The 17,624-nt window shown below is 35.9% G+C and overlaps 1 long non-coding RNA gene across 1 annotated transcript; it reads right to left on the reverse strand.

Annotated features, from left to right (window-relative positions):
• Positions 1 to 1,606: 1,606 nt before the first annotated feature.
• On the reverse strand, positions 1,607 to 10,366 carry LOC105045905 (uncharacterized). Its single transcript, XR_832160.4, has 2 exons — positions 10,024 to 10,366; positions 1,607 to 2,155 (listed from the first exon to the last, which is right to left on the reverse strand). It is a non-coding gene; the product is annotated as an uncharacterized lncRNA (long non-coding RNA).
• Between the last annotated feature and the right edge of the window lie 7,258 nt (positions 10,367 to 17,624).

The following is a 17,624-nucleotide window of genomic DNA, read 5'->3' on the forward strand; positions in this document are numbered from 1 at the left end:
TAACTCAATCCATGCATGGTTTCACATTGATAAAGAAGTTGAATTAGGTAGTCTGATCCTTCAAAACTCAAACAATTGGATTCCATGCATTCTAGATTTTTTGACCTCATGTTTCTTTCTCCATAAGAATGGATTGAACATGAGAACCAATAAAGTTGGTAATCAATATTGAGTAGGGTAACCTTGCTTTCAGAAAAAGGAAAAATATTACACATGGCTATGTATTAGGTATCCAGTTGTTGCTTGTACAGCACTTGCCATTACGTACTGTAATCCTAAAAATTCCTTACATCCATCCAATGATTCCATGAGGTCTTCCTGCCATGAAGATTTCCATCCTAGCCATCTGCTGTACTTATTGGGCTATTATAGGCAAGGCTACTTAATAGCTTGGTCCACTGCACTGATGATCTCTACGGTTGCTACCACGGCAACCATCTAATGTTGTTGCAATGAAGCTTGAAGGGAAAATCCAAACAAAGTATTGCTGATGGAGGCATTTTACCTGCAGTTTCTTTAGAATTTCCTCATGCTGGATATTTTCCCTTCTGATTCAAGGAAGTGGGATGCTTTTTGAGAGCCATTTAGTCAAACAAGTGGGCAAAAATGCCACCATCAAATCTTAAGTTGGACGATAGTTTTTCAGCCAAAAAAAGAAAGGGTACTCTTGGTAGGATAAGACTGACCTTAGGTGGAGACTAATGATTGCTGAATTGGAGTGATTTGTTACCTAAGAGCACCAACATAAACAATGGCTAACGTTCACATGCAAATGGTTCCTTAGATCTCTCTCAATATATTTCCATGTGGCTCAAGGGAGGACTGCAAAGATAAAAGGGAACCGCACTTCCACCAACCATTTGATTAGATGGTGACACAAGGACAGACACCTCCGGGCCTGGTGAGGGGATCCATGGATCAGCTGAGGCAAACATCATTTTAGACACAGCACACATTGCCTAGAGGTGATTTTTGATGTAGTCCCATCATGACGTAAACTCGTTTGCATGGCTCCAAGCAGTCAAAAATATAACACCATAAGTGTGAGTTGGTAATAATTAAGAAGAACCATCACCTAATATATTGGTAGCAACGAAAGATGGTTTTAGGATTCTAATGTCGAAGTAAATGAATCTCCGACATGCTCTCTGACATCATACGTTCTGACACAACATGGAATAAGGCAGGTGTGGTTTAGCTCGGAAAATTCAACAGTGCATTAAGAATAATAACTTGTTGGTGGGTTTAGGAGGGGATGGCGAGAATTATAGTTTCGCAGGGAGGATTTCGATGCGATACGCATGTTTTAACAATTCAAGACTTCAAGTTGATATAATGGTTATAAAAAGATGGAAGCAATATATTTGTGCAACACTTTGATCACAACAAGCCTACTAGTGGCCCCAGGATTCAGTTTTCCTTTCAACTACCTCATTCTGAAGGTAAGAAAAAAAAAAAATGATTTGTTTAAGCATTTGGCATATGTCAAAGTACAAAGTGGGGAAAAGGATAATTTATATAAGAAATCAATTGACATTAGAAGAAGCTCGGCACTCTTCTTTGCAATCCCATCCTGTTGCAAGATAGTGACAACAACCTTTCTGTATTTGAAAAATATGGATGAAAGAACTTTATTGCATGGGTATCTCAATATACTGAACTGAGTCATTACAACAAAAAGAAAGACCTGTTAGAAGGGTGGGGCAGGGGATGGAACAATATCAAAGTCTTCCTGTATGGAAACCAGGCCTGAATGTCAATACATAACAGCAGTCAGCGAACAACTCCCATTGAGAACAGCAAAGTAAAAATCTTTATAGTCTTCCAGGACTACCCCGTGATATAGTGGTATCGCCGAATTCTGGACCAACCATACCCTGTACAGTCGAATGCCTACACCAGCTTTACCTTTCGAATCACATGTGACCACATGAATCATAATATACAGTGTGACCGAGCAATCTTGTATGCTAGCATACCTAATGAAAGTGAAGATCTTGGGGTATGGACCACCCATTAAGCCCTTCCTTGCAATCCCTCCTGTAGGTCAGGAACCATCCAAATCCTGATCCACTGGCTTCTTTATTTGATAGCAAAGCAGTTTCCAACAGCTCACAGTGCAGTTCTCACAAACTTGAATCAGAAAATGCATAGCCTGCAATCAAGGCGAGTTCAACTGATCAGTTGCAAAGGTATAGATCTTAGGCATGATGTGCCAGGAGCAGAATTATGTCATTAGATAGTCCAAAACTGGAAGGTGAATTGACTTCAGTGGCAGGATAAGATGCGAACCAAATTCCGGTGATACATGATAAAATATACCAGCAAAATTGCTCAACAAAACTAAAATACCAGCAATGCTCGTGCTCTATTCCCACTACCTCTATCTACATTGATGCAGCTGGAGTACAGCGATGTTCTCTACAAGATCGTTTTTCCCCTAACAAAATGATTTTTTTTTTCCTTCTCCATAAAGAAGGCCCTGTGATGTGAAATAAGAAGAAAATGCAATCCAAATTCGGATAAATAAATCAGAAAGTCTTATACTCTTGAAAAGAGTCGTCTTTAACACTTTCCAGAGTGTCAAAAATCAAGGGATGGAATCGGCAAAGGTTCTCCTACTTTTATAAGTCTAAACAGTTGTTTTCGTGACAGAGAGAAATAAGCCCCTGAGGAAAATAATTCTGTTGAAAAGCATGATATAAAGAAGACATTAATAATGAAAGGTGAATTGGGAAAAGGTTCTGCCCTTTTACAACCAAGCCCATTATTGCCTCACTACTTTATTATCATTAAAGGTGTAGATAATGGTCAGGAAAAACCCTAACTTAGAGGCAAAAAGTATTCATTATTCAAACAATTCACACTTGAGAGGATTTCCAGCACTTTGGGGTCCCAATATTACCTTTATTTCATCATTAAAAGCATAAAGAAATCCTTTTTTTCTGCATATCTTTCCAGCAGAGACTATAGGCCTTAGCTGCTATTTGTGTTGGCGACCAAACCATTAGGCTTGACAATTTCCTCAATGAAGATGTAGTCATCTATATTAACAAATACAAAAGCATGGGAGGAATGAATTTCCTCTCAGCATCTTTCCTCAAAATGTCAACCTTCTTCTAACTTCGATGATTATGCTAGAAATGAGAAACACAATAATCTTAAAAACTCAGCAAAGAAAATCAACACATTTACTAACACTATGTATGATCTTCTTTTCATGTATGGCTCCAATTCTTTTTTTTTGGGGGTACATGGCTCGAATTCATTTGATAACTAGCAATCAATGAAGCAAACTAGTGTTATTGGCGGTTCCCAAGTAATTAATTTTCAAGCAACATGAAACCCTTTTCCTGCAAAAACGATACATGATTATATATATATATATATATAGAAAAAAGTTTCGTGTTTGCACAATTTTTCTATGTTTGCACATGTTGGAAATTGTATTAACCAAGTTTCATCATGAAACGAAAATAAAAAGCATATGATTCATGCATCATGATTTGTCACTTAAGAATAATGTTTCCTGAAACCCATCCTCTCAAAACAGTATAATGTAATACTATACAAATAAAAGAGAATCCTCTGCAAACCTTTTGTTTCACAGAGACTATATGCTAATTACAAGTCTCACATCGTTTTGCTGGTTCTCATATGAGAGGGGTTAGAAGGACCTCAATCGAAGATTGACACATAAAAGCATCAGGGTCCAGAAAATCACAAACAAGTTTTGACAAATCAATTTGGGGTCAGAGATCCTTCATTGCAATTTGTATCTATTATGACTGCATCCTCAGTCAATGCAAGCTTTCTCAAGATATCTCCTCTTCTACCATCAGTACATCTGCATACATGTTACATGTATAGATATACATGCAGAAAGGGAGAAGTTAGGCTGCATTTGACAGGCCGTGTTGCAAGGACCGAGACGGTGGCTTTGGAAATGAGGTTGATGATATGGGTTTGTTGGTGTTGGTGTTTGTCGTGAAGGTGGCAGTACACAGGGAGATGGGAGGAGCTGAAGATTCTAGAGGTGGTGAATGAAATGGTGCAGAGGTGAAATTGACAGGGAGTGGATTCCTTGTGCATGTAAATGTGGTTTGGGGGGTAATGACTTGTTGGATCTCCTGATCCAATGCTAAAATTTGAAGAGTATTTCTCTCCAAATACTCTCAAAGGCAACCTAGCCTCTCTCTCTTTCCCTCTCTCAATGTACATATGTATGTATTCTAAATTATGTTATCTCTCGGTTCAACTGTTTTAATAATTTTTTCAATTTAAGGTATACTATGGTGGTCATATTTTATTATAGGAACTCATTTTCATTTATGTTTTCTACAAAAACAGCATAATGTCTCTCACTCTATTTCATTCTATTTTGACTGATTTTTTTGACCCTTATCCTCCTATGATTGCTTCCATAGCACCACTTTAACATTCAACCTTGTTCATTAGATAGTGCCAATTTAGAGCTCGACCTTGTTCACTAGATCATTTCATGTTCAAAAATAAGTCCTCCTATTAACTCTCAAGAGTTGATACATTTAGAATAAATATAGACAGAACGGCGCAGATCCACCACCAGCCATGCTTGTCATACTTAGGCCTCATACCTGCTTTTGATGACAAGAACTTGAACTCACTAGTAGCACCACAACAACAATAACATCAATATTCTTTCCCAAGCTTATGTTAATTTAAGATTATTATTTCTCTCTCCGAACACGGCTAGTATGCATCAATTAGACTCAGAGCACCTCATCTACATAATGAGCTTTGATATTATTCAACAACCCACATTTAAGATTCCAAAGCTGTACCAAAATTATAAACGAAATAAGATTCTGTATATGCAAAATGAAAAGCAACTTTTATATTTTTGTGATCACCTGTAATCTAAGTTGCATGGACATGAGAAAGTGAAAAACAAAACCAGAAATAGAATGTGTATTTCATGCTTCGGTAATAATGCAGGTGCAAAAAAATCAGTGCAACACTTAAGCTGTATATATCAATGCATCATCAGATAACCACATGGTGGTGACATCAGAAAAAAATGAAATACTGTGATGGATTGCCTGAAACTAAAACTAATGGTAAATAGAGTTTGACCTGACTCCAAATTTTATGTGTTATTACAAGCTGAAACTATCTAAACTGTAAAGATAGAAATAAACCTATATAATGAAACAAATAGATTGTGAGAGGTAAATTCCGGTCTTTTCTTCATATTACTGAAAAGACAGAAACAAATCTAATATATATATATATATATATATATATATATATATATATATATATATTAAAACGGAAGCCTCTGCATTGGCCAAGCCTCCGTTGGACGTGTCTTGCTTTGGGAAAAGGGGAGGGAGCCATGTGGAAAAAAAATTACGAAGGCCTCACCTAAGCTTCCTTGTTCGGCCGCTTCTTCGCTTCGATTTGTTCGCTTCAAGCCTTCCATCCAATTGAGACTCTGGCGGCGATCAGAGCGAACGTGGGGTGGGTGAAGAGGGCCGGCGGGGGGCTGACGCCACTGTATGTGGCAGCAGGCTATGGGCTAGCAGCGACAGTGCGGGCATTGCTGTAGACCGGGGTGGATGTAGCGGCGGGGGAAAATAGCGCTGGAGCTGGCAAGGGAGGTGTTGGCATTGGGGAGGTGGGCAGGGCTGGCAGCGATATTAGTATGTGGCGGAGGAAGGCATAGGCCCTATGGAAATTGCCAGCGCGGCAGAGGGCAAAGAGGAGGGCATTGTAGATGAGGGTGGTCCAACGGCATGAGAAGCGGAGGAGGCGATTGAAGACCTCGACATCTAGGTCAAGGAGGGCGGCACGACCGTAGGCGTCGATGACAGCAGCAAACAAGTCCGACGAAAGAGGGAGGGAGAGGGCTCACATGTCGGTGACAAGGGAGCAAAGGTGGGGCCATAGGAGGGCACAGGCAAGAAGGAGGAGGAGAGTCCTTGTCCCCCGTCTCATTCGCGCCGCCGGCCTCCGGCCACCCCCCTTCCCTGCCCTTCGCTTCTTCTCCTGGGTTCGTTTCTGCCCCTCCTATTGTCTCTCCGCCGTCGAGTTTGACAAGATCAGGGGTGGAAGAGGGAGGCGGAGGCAGTTCAAGGTGTGCTCCAAGTAGAAGTTGCGCTGGACGATGGCGGCGATGTGGTGGACCACAGCAAAGTAGCCGTCGTTCGTCCGTCGGGTGGTGGCAAGGCGGTGGTGGAAAGGGCATAGAGGAGGAGGCGGAAGGACGGGCGCTGGCGGAAAGAGAGGAGTAGATCGAAGATTGAGCAGAGCATTTGGCCGGCTTTATTTGTCCAACCAAACCACCACGGTCAAGGAGGGACAAAGAGAAGACTCAAACAACAGGGGGGAGAGATAAAGAGAAAGGAAAGGGGTTTGCCCATTTTTTTTGGATAAAGAGGGGTTTGTGGTTTGCCCGGGGTATCTATAAAGGGAGATAATAGATAGGTTTGTGGGATGATTTTGGTGTGGTTAGCTTTTTCAATTAGTGATTTATACTTAGCTGTAGTGAGATGATATTGTACTATTAATCTATTCACAGTTACCAATTCTCAATGCTATAGTTCAAAAAAAAATCACATTCCATGCATCGCATGGGGTTATAAGCTAGTATAAATATAAATAAACAACATCCAAGAGACACACAAGCAAGAAAAACTCTCTTCTGAGATCCTATAGTAGTTGCGAACTAGAAAAATCATTTACATAAGTAGGATACATGGCTTGCCAGCAATTTAAGTAGGAGGCAGGATTTGCAAGTTTCGAAGATATTTAGATCAAGGATGAAAAAAATTGATTACTCTTGAACAGCTCTTCCCCTGCTTCAAATTTTCTTCTAATTTTCACAAGTGAATTGGACCTAGAAGCTGTAACTGACTTGATCTTCCTATCTAAGAAAATCTAAAGATCACATGGAAAATGGCACATGATACAAGATACAAACCTCTTTGATTGTCGGGCTAACAAAAGCTATAGCATCAAGCCAAAAAAATTTCCATGTATTGCTTGAGCTTCCTCCGAGCTTTGATCTAAAATTTAAATGCCAAGCCACACTTGAGGAATCTAGCCTTGGGCTCTCGAGTGTCCCTATCCATGTCCCTCCTCAAGAGACTACAGTGGAACAATTTGCCTAGCAGATAAGAAGCTGCACATACAACAAAAATGCAACAAGATGATCTTTCTTGCATACTTTTGGTACTTCAAAATTAGCATATTCATCATAATGTAGAGCATCCTATTACATGATCTTGAAAGCTTCCAACCGTCCAACATGTTCCCCTGCCCTTGTTTTAACTTCACATCCAATATAAGCCTCCCATCTATATCAATGTGATGGACGCCTTTAGCTTCCACGTTACTGGTGCTCATGAATATGACTTTGATCCAAGATACTCAACTTTCCTTTCTTTCATGTTGCTCTTCATCAGCAACTAAATTCAGCAAGCATGAGAGGAAAGGCTGTGGAGAGTGAGCATCATTATGATCTTAACAACGCTTGTATATATCAGCATTGAGCAATGGCATTCCTGTCTTTGTTCTTTATATGTGCCAGCTTTTAGGATCACTTCTTTGTCATTGCCTTGCTTCTGAACACCAAGGTACCTTCAAGGTTTACATGCTTTACTTTGCTAGCTTATGGTAAACTACCTAGGTTCTTCCCTTTGATTTGCTGACTACATTTTTTAGATTCAATCCCACATATACAGTTCATGATTGCTATGCTGTGTCTAGCCTTTTTATCTATCCCCAAGGTAATTTTGTAATATCTAAATCTTATGTATTGCATTTGATAGATGTGTCTTTCTGACTCTCCTGTAACTTCACTTATGCTCACTCCCCAATTTTTACCCCACCTCCTTCATGAGGTACTCCTTCATAAGCTACTTTGAGTTTGCTGCCTTTAAATCATTGGGTCCTTCTGCCTCCAATATGCTCATTGACTGGCTACACTATTTCATTATTACTCTCCTTGACCCAATCATATCCTGAGTTTTTTACTCTCTATGTTCCTCATCAAGATTCTTCCATTACAAAATTGCTCCAATACTACGCATTGTACAACCATTGGTCACATGATACTCTTTAGAACTTTTCTCAGTTTGATATTAGCCATGACTTTTGGGTTGGGCTCATCTGTAAGTGTTTTTCACTCCATTCATTCTGCTCATTTCTCTTTCATTCTTTGTTACCTTGAAGGATAGCAATTACAACCTTACTCTTGCATTCCTTCTTCCCCTCGAAGCTTGGTGTCTCACTATTATTGAATACGCATGGATTCGACAGCTTGGTATTGTCAAGATTGTCAAAGAGCCTAGGCAATGCCAGGTGGTGAACCCCTTGTATGGCCTAGGAGGGAACCTATGTGCTTAGACGGCTGCCTACAGAGGAAAGGTCTCCAAGCTTTTATTATCATATCATATGCATAAATAAGAATGTACATATATTTTATATAAAGTCATTTTCCTTTATGGGATCATGAACATATTTCTCACACTTAAAAAGATCTAAAGATCAAAATACATAGGAGAATAGGGTTGTTACTACAACATCCAACAAACTCTAGAATACATCCAAGAAACCAACACCTAACAAGTAGGAGGCGGCAAGCAGATTATAGGCTAGCAACAAAAACATGTGGAAAAATTTAGAGGAAAAAAGTAGAAGAATAGACAGATGAAGAAGAGGTATACTAATCGTGGTACAAACCATAACCACTCGTCACTGTGGCCTACTGGCTGATCTGTCGGCAGCAATTGATCAGCCCACTGGCCATACTAGGTCGGTCGTAGCCTTCAATATCCTCCCATGCGTCCCATATAGAACTTAAATAAGGAAAGCAAATAGAAAAAGACTCCCTTAAAGAGGTAGAGTTTAAACAGGCTTAGCCTAATAACCATCCAAATTAAGTGCCTAAACGGCCGTTTTGACAACAGTAAGCTATTATATTATGAACTTTGAGAATTTTTCCTTATCTTTGAAATGCAACTTTACCGTATTGATCAATACTGACCCATCTCGTGCTACACAGTACCTAACCAAGACTAGGTATGTGGGGCATCCCAAGTCTCAATATGCAGAACCTCCCTCTGCACTAGCTGTACCAACATGGTACAGGTACAGGGTCTGGCACCAAAATTGTAAAGCTCACCAAAAAATCTCATCTCTTCGTTCAATGTTAAGGTTTAGTATCATTTGACAGCCCATGCATCTACGATGTTCATGCTGCTTGACTTTACATAAGACTTGGTCACCAACCCTTGATCCTCAAGGACTAGATAATGATAGGAGGTCCTAAATGTTTAATGGCTTCTTGGCCTCATTGCAACTTGGATGCCACATCACCACCCTACATCTCTCATGAGATAGCTGAAGTAATAAATTCTTCTAGAATCAAAAAAGAATTATTATGAGAAAAAATCTGTCACTTTGTTAAGACTCCTGTCACTTTTCCTTTTTCCCCTCTCCAAGGTATCGCCTGGATTTCTTCACAAAAACAATGTCATACACTTCCAACCTATATTTAGTTAAACTCCAGATAAAAATCCATCCTTTCAGATGGAGGTAGAGACATGAACTACCACACTTATTCTGAACTATCATAGAACTTTAATTGATGCATGCAAACCCGACCTCAAAATATCTATACGCATCAAGCATTATTGCGAGTACTATGATAGGGACACAGCTTATTGTAAGCACATAAACAGAAACTCTTCCATACAAAAATAAATACACACATACGTAAATACAACATAATCTCCAAGAAAAACAAAAAAGATTGAAATTTCTCCACCTAATCAACCAACCTAGCGCCGTATCCGAGAATCAAACAATCGCTTCCTCCACAACTGGTTTTCTTTTGTCCTTTATGTTAATAGTTTTCACCATAAGCATATGTTTTACTCTACAATCAGTTCCATTACATCAGCGGAAAACTTCGCGAATTAGAGTTGAGAAACTGATTGCAAGAACAAAGGGAAATAAAAGATGGGAGAGACTTACGTGAACGTAAACCGAGTTAGGGTTGGGCGAGGAAGGCAGCAACGAGTTGAGGGTGAGATTCTAAGTGGCCAGAGTCGACGGCGTCCCGGACCGGCCGGCGTCCAGGCCCACTGGGGCTCCGGAATTTCGCTCCCCTCCGTCGCCGCCGGCAGCGGTTCCCGGGTCCGACGGAGCACCACCATCCTCGCCACCGGTTTCCCCCTTTGAATTCGAGAAAGCCCTCGAACTTTCTCTGTCCTTTCACGGGCGGGCGCGCTCGAGTGGGAAGCGGTCGGGCCCGTCGGGTCAAGAGGTCGGCGATGGGCTTGCGAACCGTCTGAAATTGAATGAATGAATTATAATAACCCAGCACCTCTACAGAGGCTTAGATAATGGAAACCGTTTGGTTGAGATGCGCCAAATTATAGAATAATTTAATAATTTTTAAAATTTATTTATTTATAAAAATAATTTTTTTATATTTAATTTGTAAAAAAATATTTTTCAAAAAATGATACTAGAAAAAGTTTGCTATTTTTTAGTTAAAAATAACCATATATAAAAATATGATAAAATTTATAAATATATTTTTAATATAAAATATTTTTTTAATATCAAAATAATATTGTTATCTCCATCAATTTTAATATAATAACTATAATCATGTAGTTCTTTGCATAATGTCGTATTCATTTTAATTTTTTTATAAAAATTATTTATTAAATGAATTTGAAAAGATACGAAAGGAAATTTATTAAAGATATTTTTATCAAATATAGATTACTATCACTCAGAAATTTATAAATATTAAATTTTTATAGTATTTATTTTATCTTTTTTTAAAAAAAATAAATATGAAGTCCATCAATTTTTTTTATTATATTTTTTTTTTTATTTTTTATATCAAATATGATAATTTAATATAAAATTTATTTTTTTATGCTAATTATCTCCAACCAAACGGACAACTAAATTTTGTAGATATATTTTTATTTAGATCGATAATAAAAATATTAAATTATGATTTATCTTAATAATGTAACTTGGCTTATCATAACCATTTCATTCATCAAAATCTACAGCGCATGGTCATTCATCTCTACCAATAATAATTATTTTGGTTGATATAAATATGCCTTTCAGTGCTGAGTTGTAAGGAATAAAAGAGAAATTCATCTCATAATATTGATGATGTTTTACTAAATTATATAAAATATTTAAAAATATTTTAAAGAATTAGGGACCATTCAAAACCATCTATACTACTTCTGGACTCATTGCATATATCATTGAAATCAATCATAATTTAAAACTTGAGGTATATAGATTTGAAAATACTTGACATGCACTATGAAAATTGCAAAATATTTTTATCTTTTTATCTCTGCACAACGGTCAGAAATAACATGGAAATATGTGAAACAAAAAATGAACATCATATTCCTTGCATCTCATTTATTATGTTTATACCTGTATTTTTTTTTTATGTGTCTTTATTGTATAAAAACATGCTAAATGAAAAATCAAGCACTTTGTCTATATATATATATATATATATATATATATATATATATATATATATATATATATATATATATATATATATATATATATATATATATATATATATATAATAAAAATGAAAGATTAATGACTGATTCCTCATTTCCCTTCTCTTCAAAGTTCAAGTGGCGCTTATTTTCCATACCACAGGGATGCCAATCAATCAGTTCATTTACCAATTACCATCCAAGGATGGGCAACAAAAGTTATAATTTGCAACTCTCATTTTTGTTAACATCTGGGCAACAAAAGTTATAATTTGCTACTCTCATTTCTGTTAATATCTGTATAATCTGTAAACATGAATAACAATGCTGTTTATTGCGGTTCGTTCAGCTAAATTTAGAAGATCGAAACCCATATCCAATCCGATGTGAAAAAATTGTCTGCTTTGGAGGCCCATCGAAATATCCATCGAGACATACTTCATACAGCGTGGGTGTATTCCTCATGGCTGTGCCCTCTTGAGCCTGTGCCAAAGCGATCGGATCTAAAAGATGTCTTTATATGGGAAGAAGGCTGCTAAGCCGAGATGAACTGATTGAACAACTGACGTGGGACTAAAGTTCACACTCTCTCTACAATATTATTTATTGTCAAAAAAATTATGAGACATAATAACGAAGCCCGCCTTCTCTCTTTAAAAAATAAAATTAGAAAAAGAAGGCTAGCAACTGAATAATGGTTTGGGATGCAAATTAGGCTGGCCCAGCACAAGGCATAAATTCAGTTGCTTGGACTTTAGATTTTAAACATTTCAGGCTTCCAAATAAGGCAGACCTGGGCATTGTAACTCCGGTCAAACCACTGCCTTAAACCAACACATTAGAAGGAAACTAATAAAAATTTAGTAGCACCTGAAATCAGAATTTTTGATTTTTTTTTTATTTTGTTCAATGTCTTAGTTTTGTCCATATAAAGATATGAAGGAATAAAAATTTTATTCCTGGTGATGAGATGGATGATAACTTAATTCATTCGCAGCATGCTGCCAGCCACAAATGGCCCATCAAAAGGATCCTGCAAACCACAATGGCCGTCAATGGGGCACAGACTAATGGCATCTCAGGTCTGTACCAAAAACAAAAGGGCAGCCCAGGCCCATGTGCACTTTCAGTGCATGCCATTTAAGGATGGAAATTTATGATTTGATCTATCAACCCGATCTACGAACAATTTATTTTAAATAAATTTAAATTTTATATAAATAAATTTATATCATAAATAGATCGATCGATCTAAAACTATTTATCAAATGAATTAGATTTAAATTTAAATTTTTGACTCATTTAATAATTAAAACGGACTATAACCCAATCTATTTAACCTAATTAAATCTGCTTAACCTATTGTTGACATATTTAATCTAATTTAATATATCTAATCTATTTAATAAATAAATTATATGAATCGGATTGGATTATTTATTTAATAAATAAAATAGATTTATATTCAAATTTTTGAGCTATTTTATAAGCAAATCGACTTTGGGTTGGCAAATTTTAGATCCAACCAATATCCGATCTGATGCGTGTCTAATCTGATTTGACCCGGTCACCACCCTTAATGTCATTAGGGGTGCAAATAAGCCCAGTCTAGCCTAGTTTAGTAAGCCACTTTGTCTTTGGTCATTGTATGCAAGGGTTGATCAAGATTAGGGTGAGATTGAAAACATGTGTTCAAGCTCAGCTCCGGACACCAAACTCATGCAAGCTTTTTATAGGTTCAAATTAAATATTTATTTGTTTCTTCAAACCAAAGATTTCTCAGAATTAGATTATTTATGAATCAAGGACAAATAAAAGTGCAAATGAATGCATTTGCAAACCAAGCCCAATCTGGTCAAAGCGGCTCTGTTCAGTAGCGCAAACACTTGCTCTATGGAATACAACTAAATCATTCGACGAGACAGCAAAATTGATTCTTGAGGAACTGACTTACCACACATACCTCATCTTCTCTAGTATCACATTTACAGTTCAAGACATTTAACTAGTCGTTTATCCGACGACGACGACGACGACGACGACGACGACGACGATGATATTTAACTAGTCAACTCAAACCCCAACCAATATCCACTATTTCATGAAGTCATTTTTCCTTGATTTACTTTCAACACACCAAAAATCAAACAAATGAACTAGTTTTGGATTCATGCAATGCGCACAGATTCTAGATCTGATCATATTAAAAAAAATTATATATAAATAATAAAATAATATTCATTCAAATTTTTAATATTATTTTATATTTTCAACTATCTATATAAATATATTTTAATTATAAAAGTATAATAATATCATATATTAATAATATAATTTAATTTATATAAATAAAATTTAATGTAATTTTTTATTAATTCAAGATTTGAATTTAATACTTAAAAGATTGTTAGATAGGAAGACACATGATATAGAAAAAAATTACTTACGTAGATAATTATAAATGTTAATTTTTTTTTAATTTTTATTTTATGATATATATATTAGATTAGATATATTAGATTGAAGAACTATTAGCAATGGGTTCAATAACTTCAACAAACCTAAACCCATCCTAGTGGCCATAAGCATGACCTAATGAAGTTGTTTAACCGGCAAGCAGCATAATCTTCTCCGTCCGTTCCGGACGCAATCCAGATAGCTGTTTCTCTCTCAAGAAAGGGCCCAAGAGATCAGCCGATCCGGTGGTAAATGTGAGGTGTTTCGATGCGGTATGCTCACGGGACGGTGTGCGGATCTTAGGCCCACTGGTGAACACGCCGTTCCCATGCTAGTCCTCGCCCCTGTACCTTCGGGTACTCAGTTCCTTGAGCCATGCACCAAACCGATCCAATAAGAAAACGCCAAGTAATCGTAACACTCGAGACTTCTAGACTGGGCCCCCTTCCGTTGGTCCATTTGATGCATGGTGTTCGTTCCTTTTTACACCCGAGCCGTTCCGGATGACACCAATGTCCACCCAACTTCTTCTCGTGGTTGGCACCATCCAGACACGTCTATCCCCCGAGCGTCCGTATAGACGTTTAAGTGCAAGTAATAATGTCGTCCAAATTATGGAAAAATTCCTGAATCAGTTTCATTCCCACTTTCAACCGAATTATTCTCCAAATTATCATACCAAACCAAAAAAAAAAAAAAAAATATATATATATATATATATATATATATATAATTATTTATGAAGTATATCAAGATATTCATAATATATTGGTGAAGTATTGAAATGAAAGCATTAAGTTTTCGATTGATTTTGTACTATCTACTAATTGCATCATTGTTATGTTTATCTTTTTCATATTTTTTATATTTTATATTCTATATAATAAGAAATAAATATATCCTTTTTTAATTTTTATTTTATCATTTTTTTAATTAATTAAGTTTTGATTCGGTGCAAGAACCTTTTTGATTATTCGCAAAAGACCGGGAATTTGACTTTAATATTTCTTTTCAACTCCAAATTATTGTAGAAATTAATGTAGATGCCAGATTTATGGCTTGCAGGAACATAGATTACAAGATATATTGGTAAGTATAGCCCATAATATGAATAGCTTTTGGTCAGCTCGGAAAATGATCATTTTAAGCTTGATTTGAATTAAAACAAATCAAACTTAAACAGATAATCTAAACTCAAGTTAATTTCAAGTCAAGCCAAAAATAAATATGTTTCGATCAAATTTAGCTTTATTAAACTCTAAAATATATGTATTCATTTTAAATATTCAAATTTATCTTTTGAATCCATTATCTTAATACAAATTCAAATCATGTTTTGTTCAAGCTTGATTTGATTTCTGGTTTAATTTACGATGTTAACTTGATCGATTATATATATATATATATATATATATATATATATATATATATATATATATATATATATATATATATATATATATATCCTTCCAAATAGTGGTAAAAGGTAGTCTTATCTTTGAACCTAGAGTTTAAAATTAATTTCAAACCATGTTTGATTAGATAGAAGTTTTATCAAACTCAGCATTGTTATTCTTAGCGGTGGTAATTGGGTTGGGTAGGATGCAAATCGAGTAAAAAATTCATCAGTTCAAATTTGATCTGTTTATTAAACAGAATAAAAATTTAGATGTGAATATAATTTGTTTATCAAAGAGGTAATCTGACCCATGTTACTCATTTATTAAGCATGTCAAGACTATCGATTCATGTTAAATAAATCAAGCAGGTTGGGTTAAATAAGTTAAAAATAAGTTAAGCAAGTTTTAAGCAAATTAAATAGATTTCAAATGGATTAAATAAATCGAGTTATAATCTGATCTAATTATTAAATAGATCAAAATGAATTAAATGGATCAAAGGTCTAAACCTAAAGCAAATTTATTTAATAAATATATTTAAATAGATTTGCCTATTTATAAGTCAAACGCATTTATATCAAATCTAACCCTATCTAAAGTGGGTTGTTTAAAGGCCAGATTAATGAGTTTGGTCAAAAATTGAGATACTGGGCTCGATGATAAGGGCCAGATACGGCTCTTGAGATACTAGGCTGGAGACCACATGAGGAGCTGCTCCTTTCTATAGAAAGAGATCTGTGTGCAGGCTCCTGTGGTCATCTCTCAGACTAGGTGGCTTGTGAGCCACTGAGACGGTGGCCGATCTTTGTCAGTGTAGAGGCTGGAGATTTTTTAAGGGCCTGCGACTTGCTCGCCCAGGAGAAAGGAGGTTAGAAGTAGCCAATGTTTGAGGTCAAAAACTATCCTATGAGATTCATTTTGAAGAGTTCCCTGACTACGATTACTGAGGTGATTGATACGATCTCGAGACCCTTGGAGACTTGGGATTCACATCTTGCTCTTATAGCGACCCACTGGCTTTTCATTGCTTGGGAGGTCCCTCCTTCGAGGTTCATCAAGATCAATTTCGATGGTAGTGTCAGAGGCAGGAGTGAGGGTGTGGGTTTCATGATTCGTGACTATGCTTTCAGATTGCTTGTGGTGGAGGGCAGTCACCTCTTTGAGCCCTCCATCTCTATTGTGGAGTTCAGGACGGCATGGGCCAGGATCATCTATGCTCGGCGGATCTTTCATGCTGATTATTTGATTATTGAGGGAGACTCATCTACTATCATGACCTGGGTCTAGAGGAGTATGTGGGGGATGTCTGCCACCATTTGTCGTACGACATTTCGATGCTGTTGTCAGGCTGCACCAACTTCACCATTAGGCACATCTTTTGGAAGGTGAACACAGCAGCAGACGAGGTTGCGACTTTTGTTGTAGAACACTTTGTAATCTCTAGACCTTTTGAGGACATTTTATTTTTTGATTTTTTTTGATATATTCATGCTAGATAGGTATGAATGATCCATCTTATCAAAACAAAAATACCACTGCTGGTTATGAGATCATTCATCCAAGATCAAAGATGATGTGTACGAAAATGATGAGATCACCATATTTGATTGTATCATAGTGATCTTACATAGTGATGATTTCAAATGATCCCTACTCCTCAAATTACCTCTTAGTTTAATGATGGGATATCTATCATTGAGGTTGGAAATCTAAGATCATCCCTAGACAGTGATCTTAAGCTAAAATATATGGACAAAAATACCTCTCAGTCTAACAAAAAATTGACAAATCAATATATCATTAATATTGTACACATGATATTATATTATATTCAATATTATATATTATATTTATGATATATATTATATTATAATGTATTATTAATCATATTATTATTATATTATGATTCAATGATAATTTTAAATTAGAGTAAAAATATTTTATTATACTTTATATTTATATAATTAAAATATTTAATATATTACTTCCATTTACTTTATTTTTCTAATCAAAATAAACATTCATATTAATAAATAATATATTATAAGTATAAATAAAAATATTAATTTTATAATAATAATTAATAATTTATAGGATTACTAAATATATTTTAATGAAATCTATTAATTATTAATATACTAATAAATATATTAATATTTTATTTATAATATATTATATATAATTAAAAAATATATTTTTATGGAATATATTATGA

The sequence above is a fragment of the Elaeis guineensis genome, chromosome 5 (assembly GCF_000442705.2).
Source record: "Elaeis guineensis isolate ETL-2024a chromosome 5, EG11, whole genome shotgun sequence".
Classification (NCBI taxonomy): Eukaryota; Viridiplantae; Streptophyta; class Magnoliopsida; order Arecales; family Arecaceae; genus Elaeis; species Elaeis guineensis.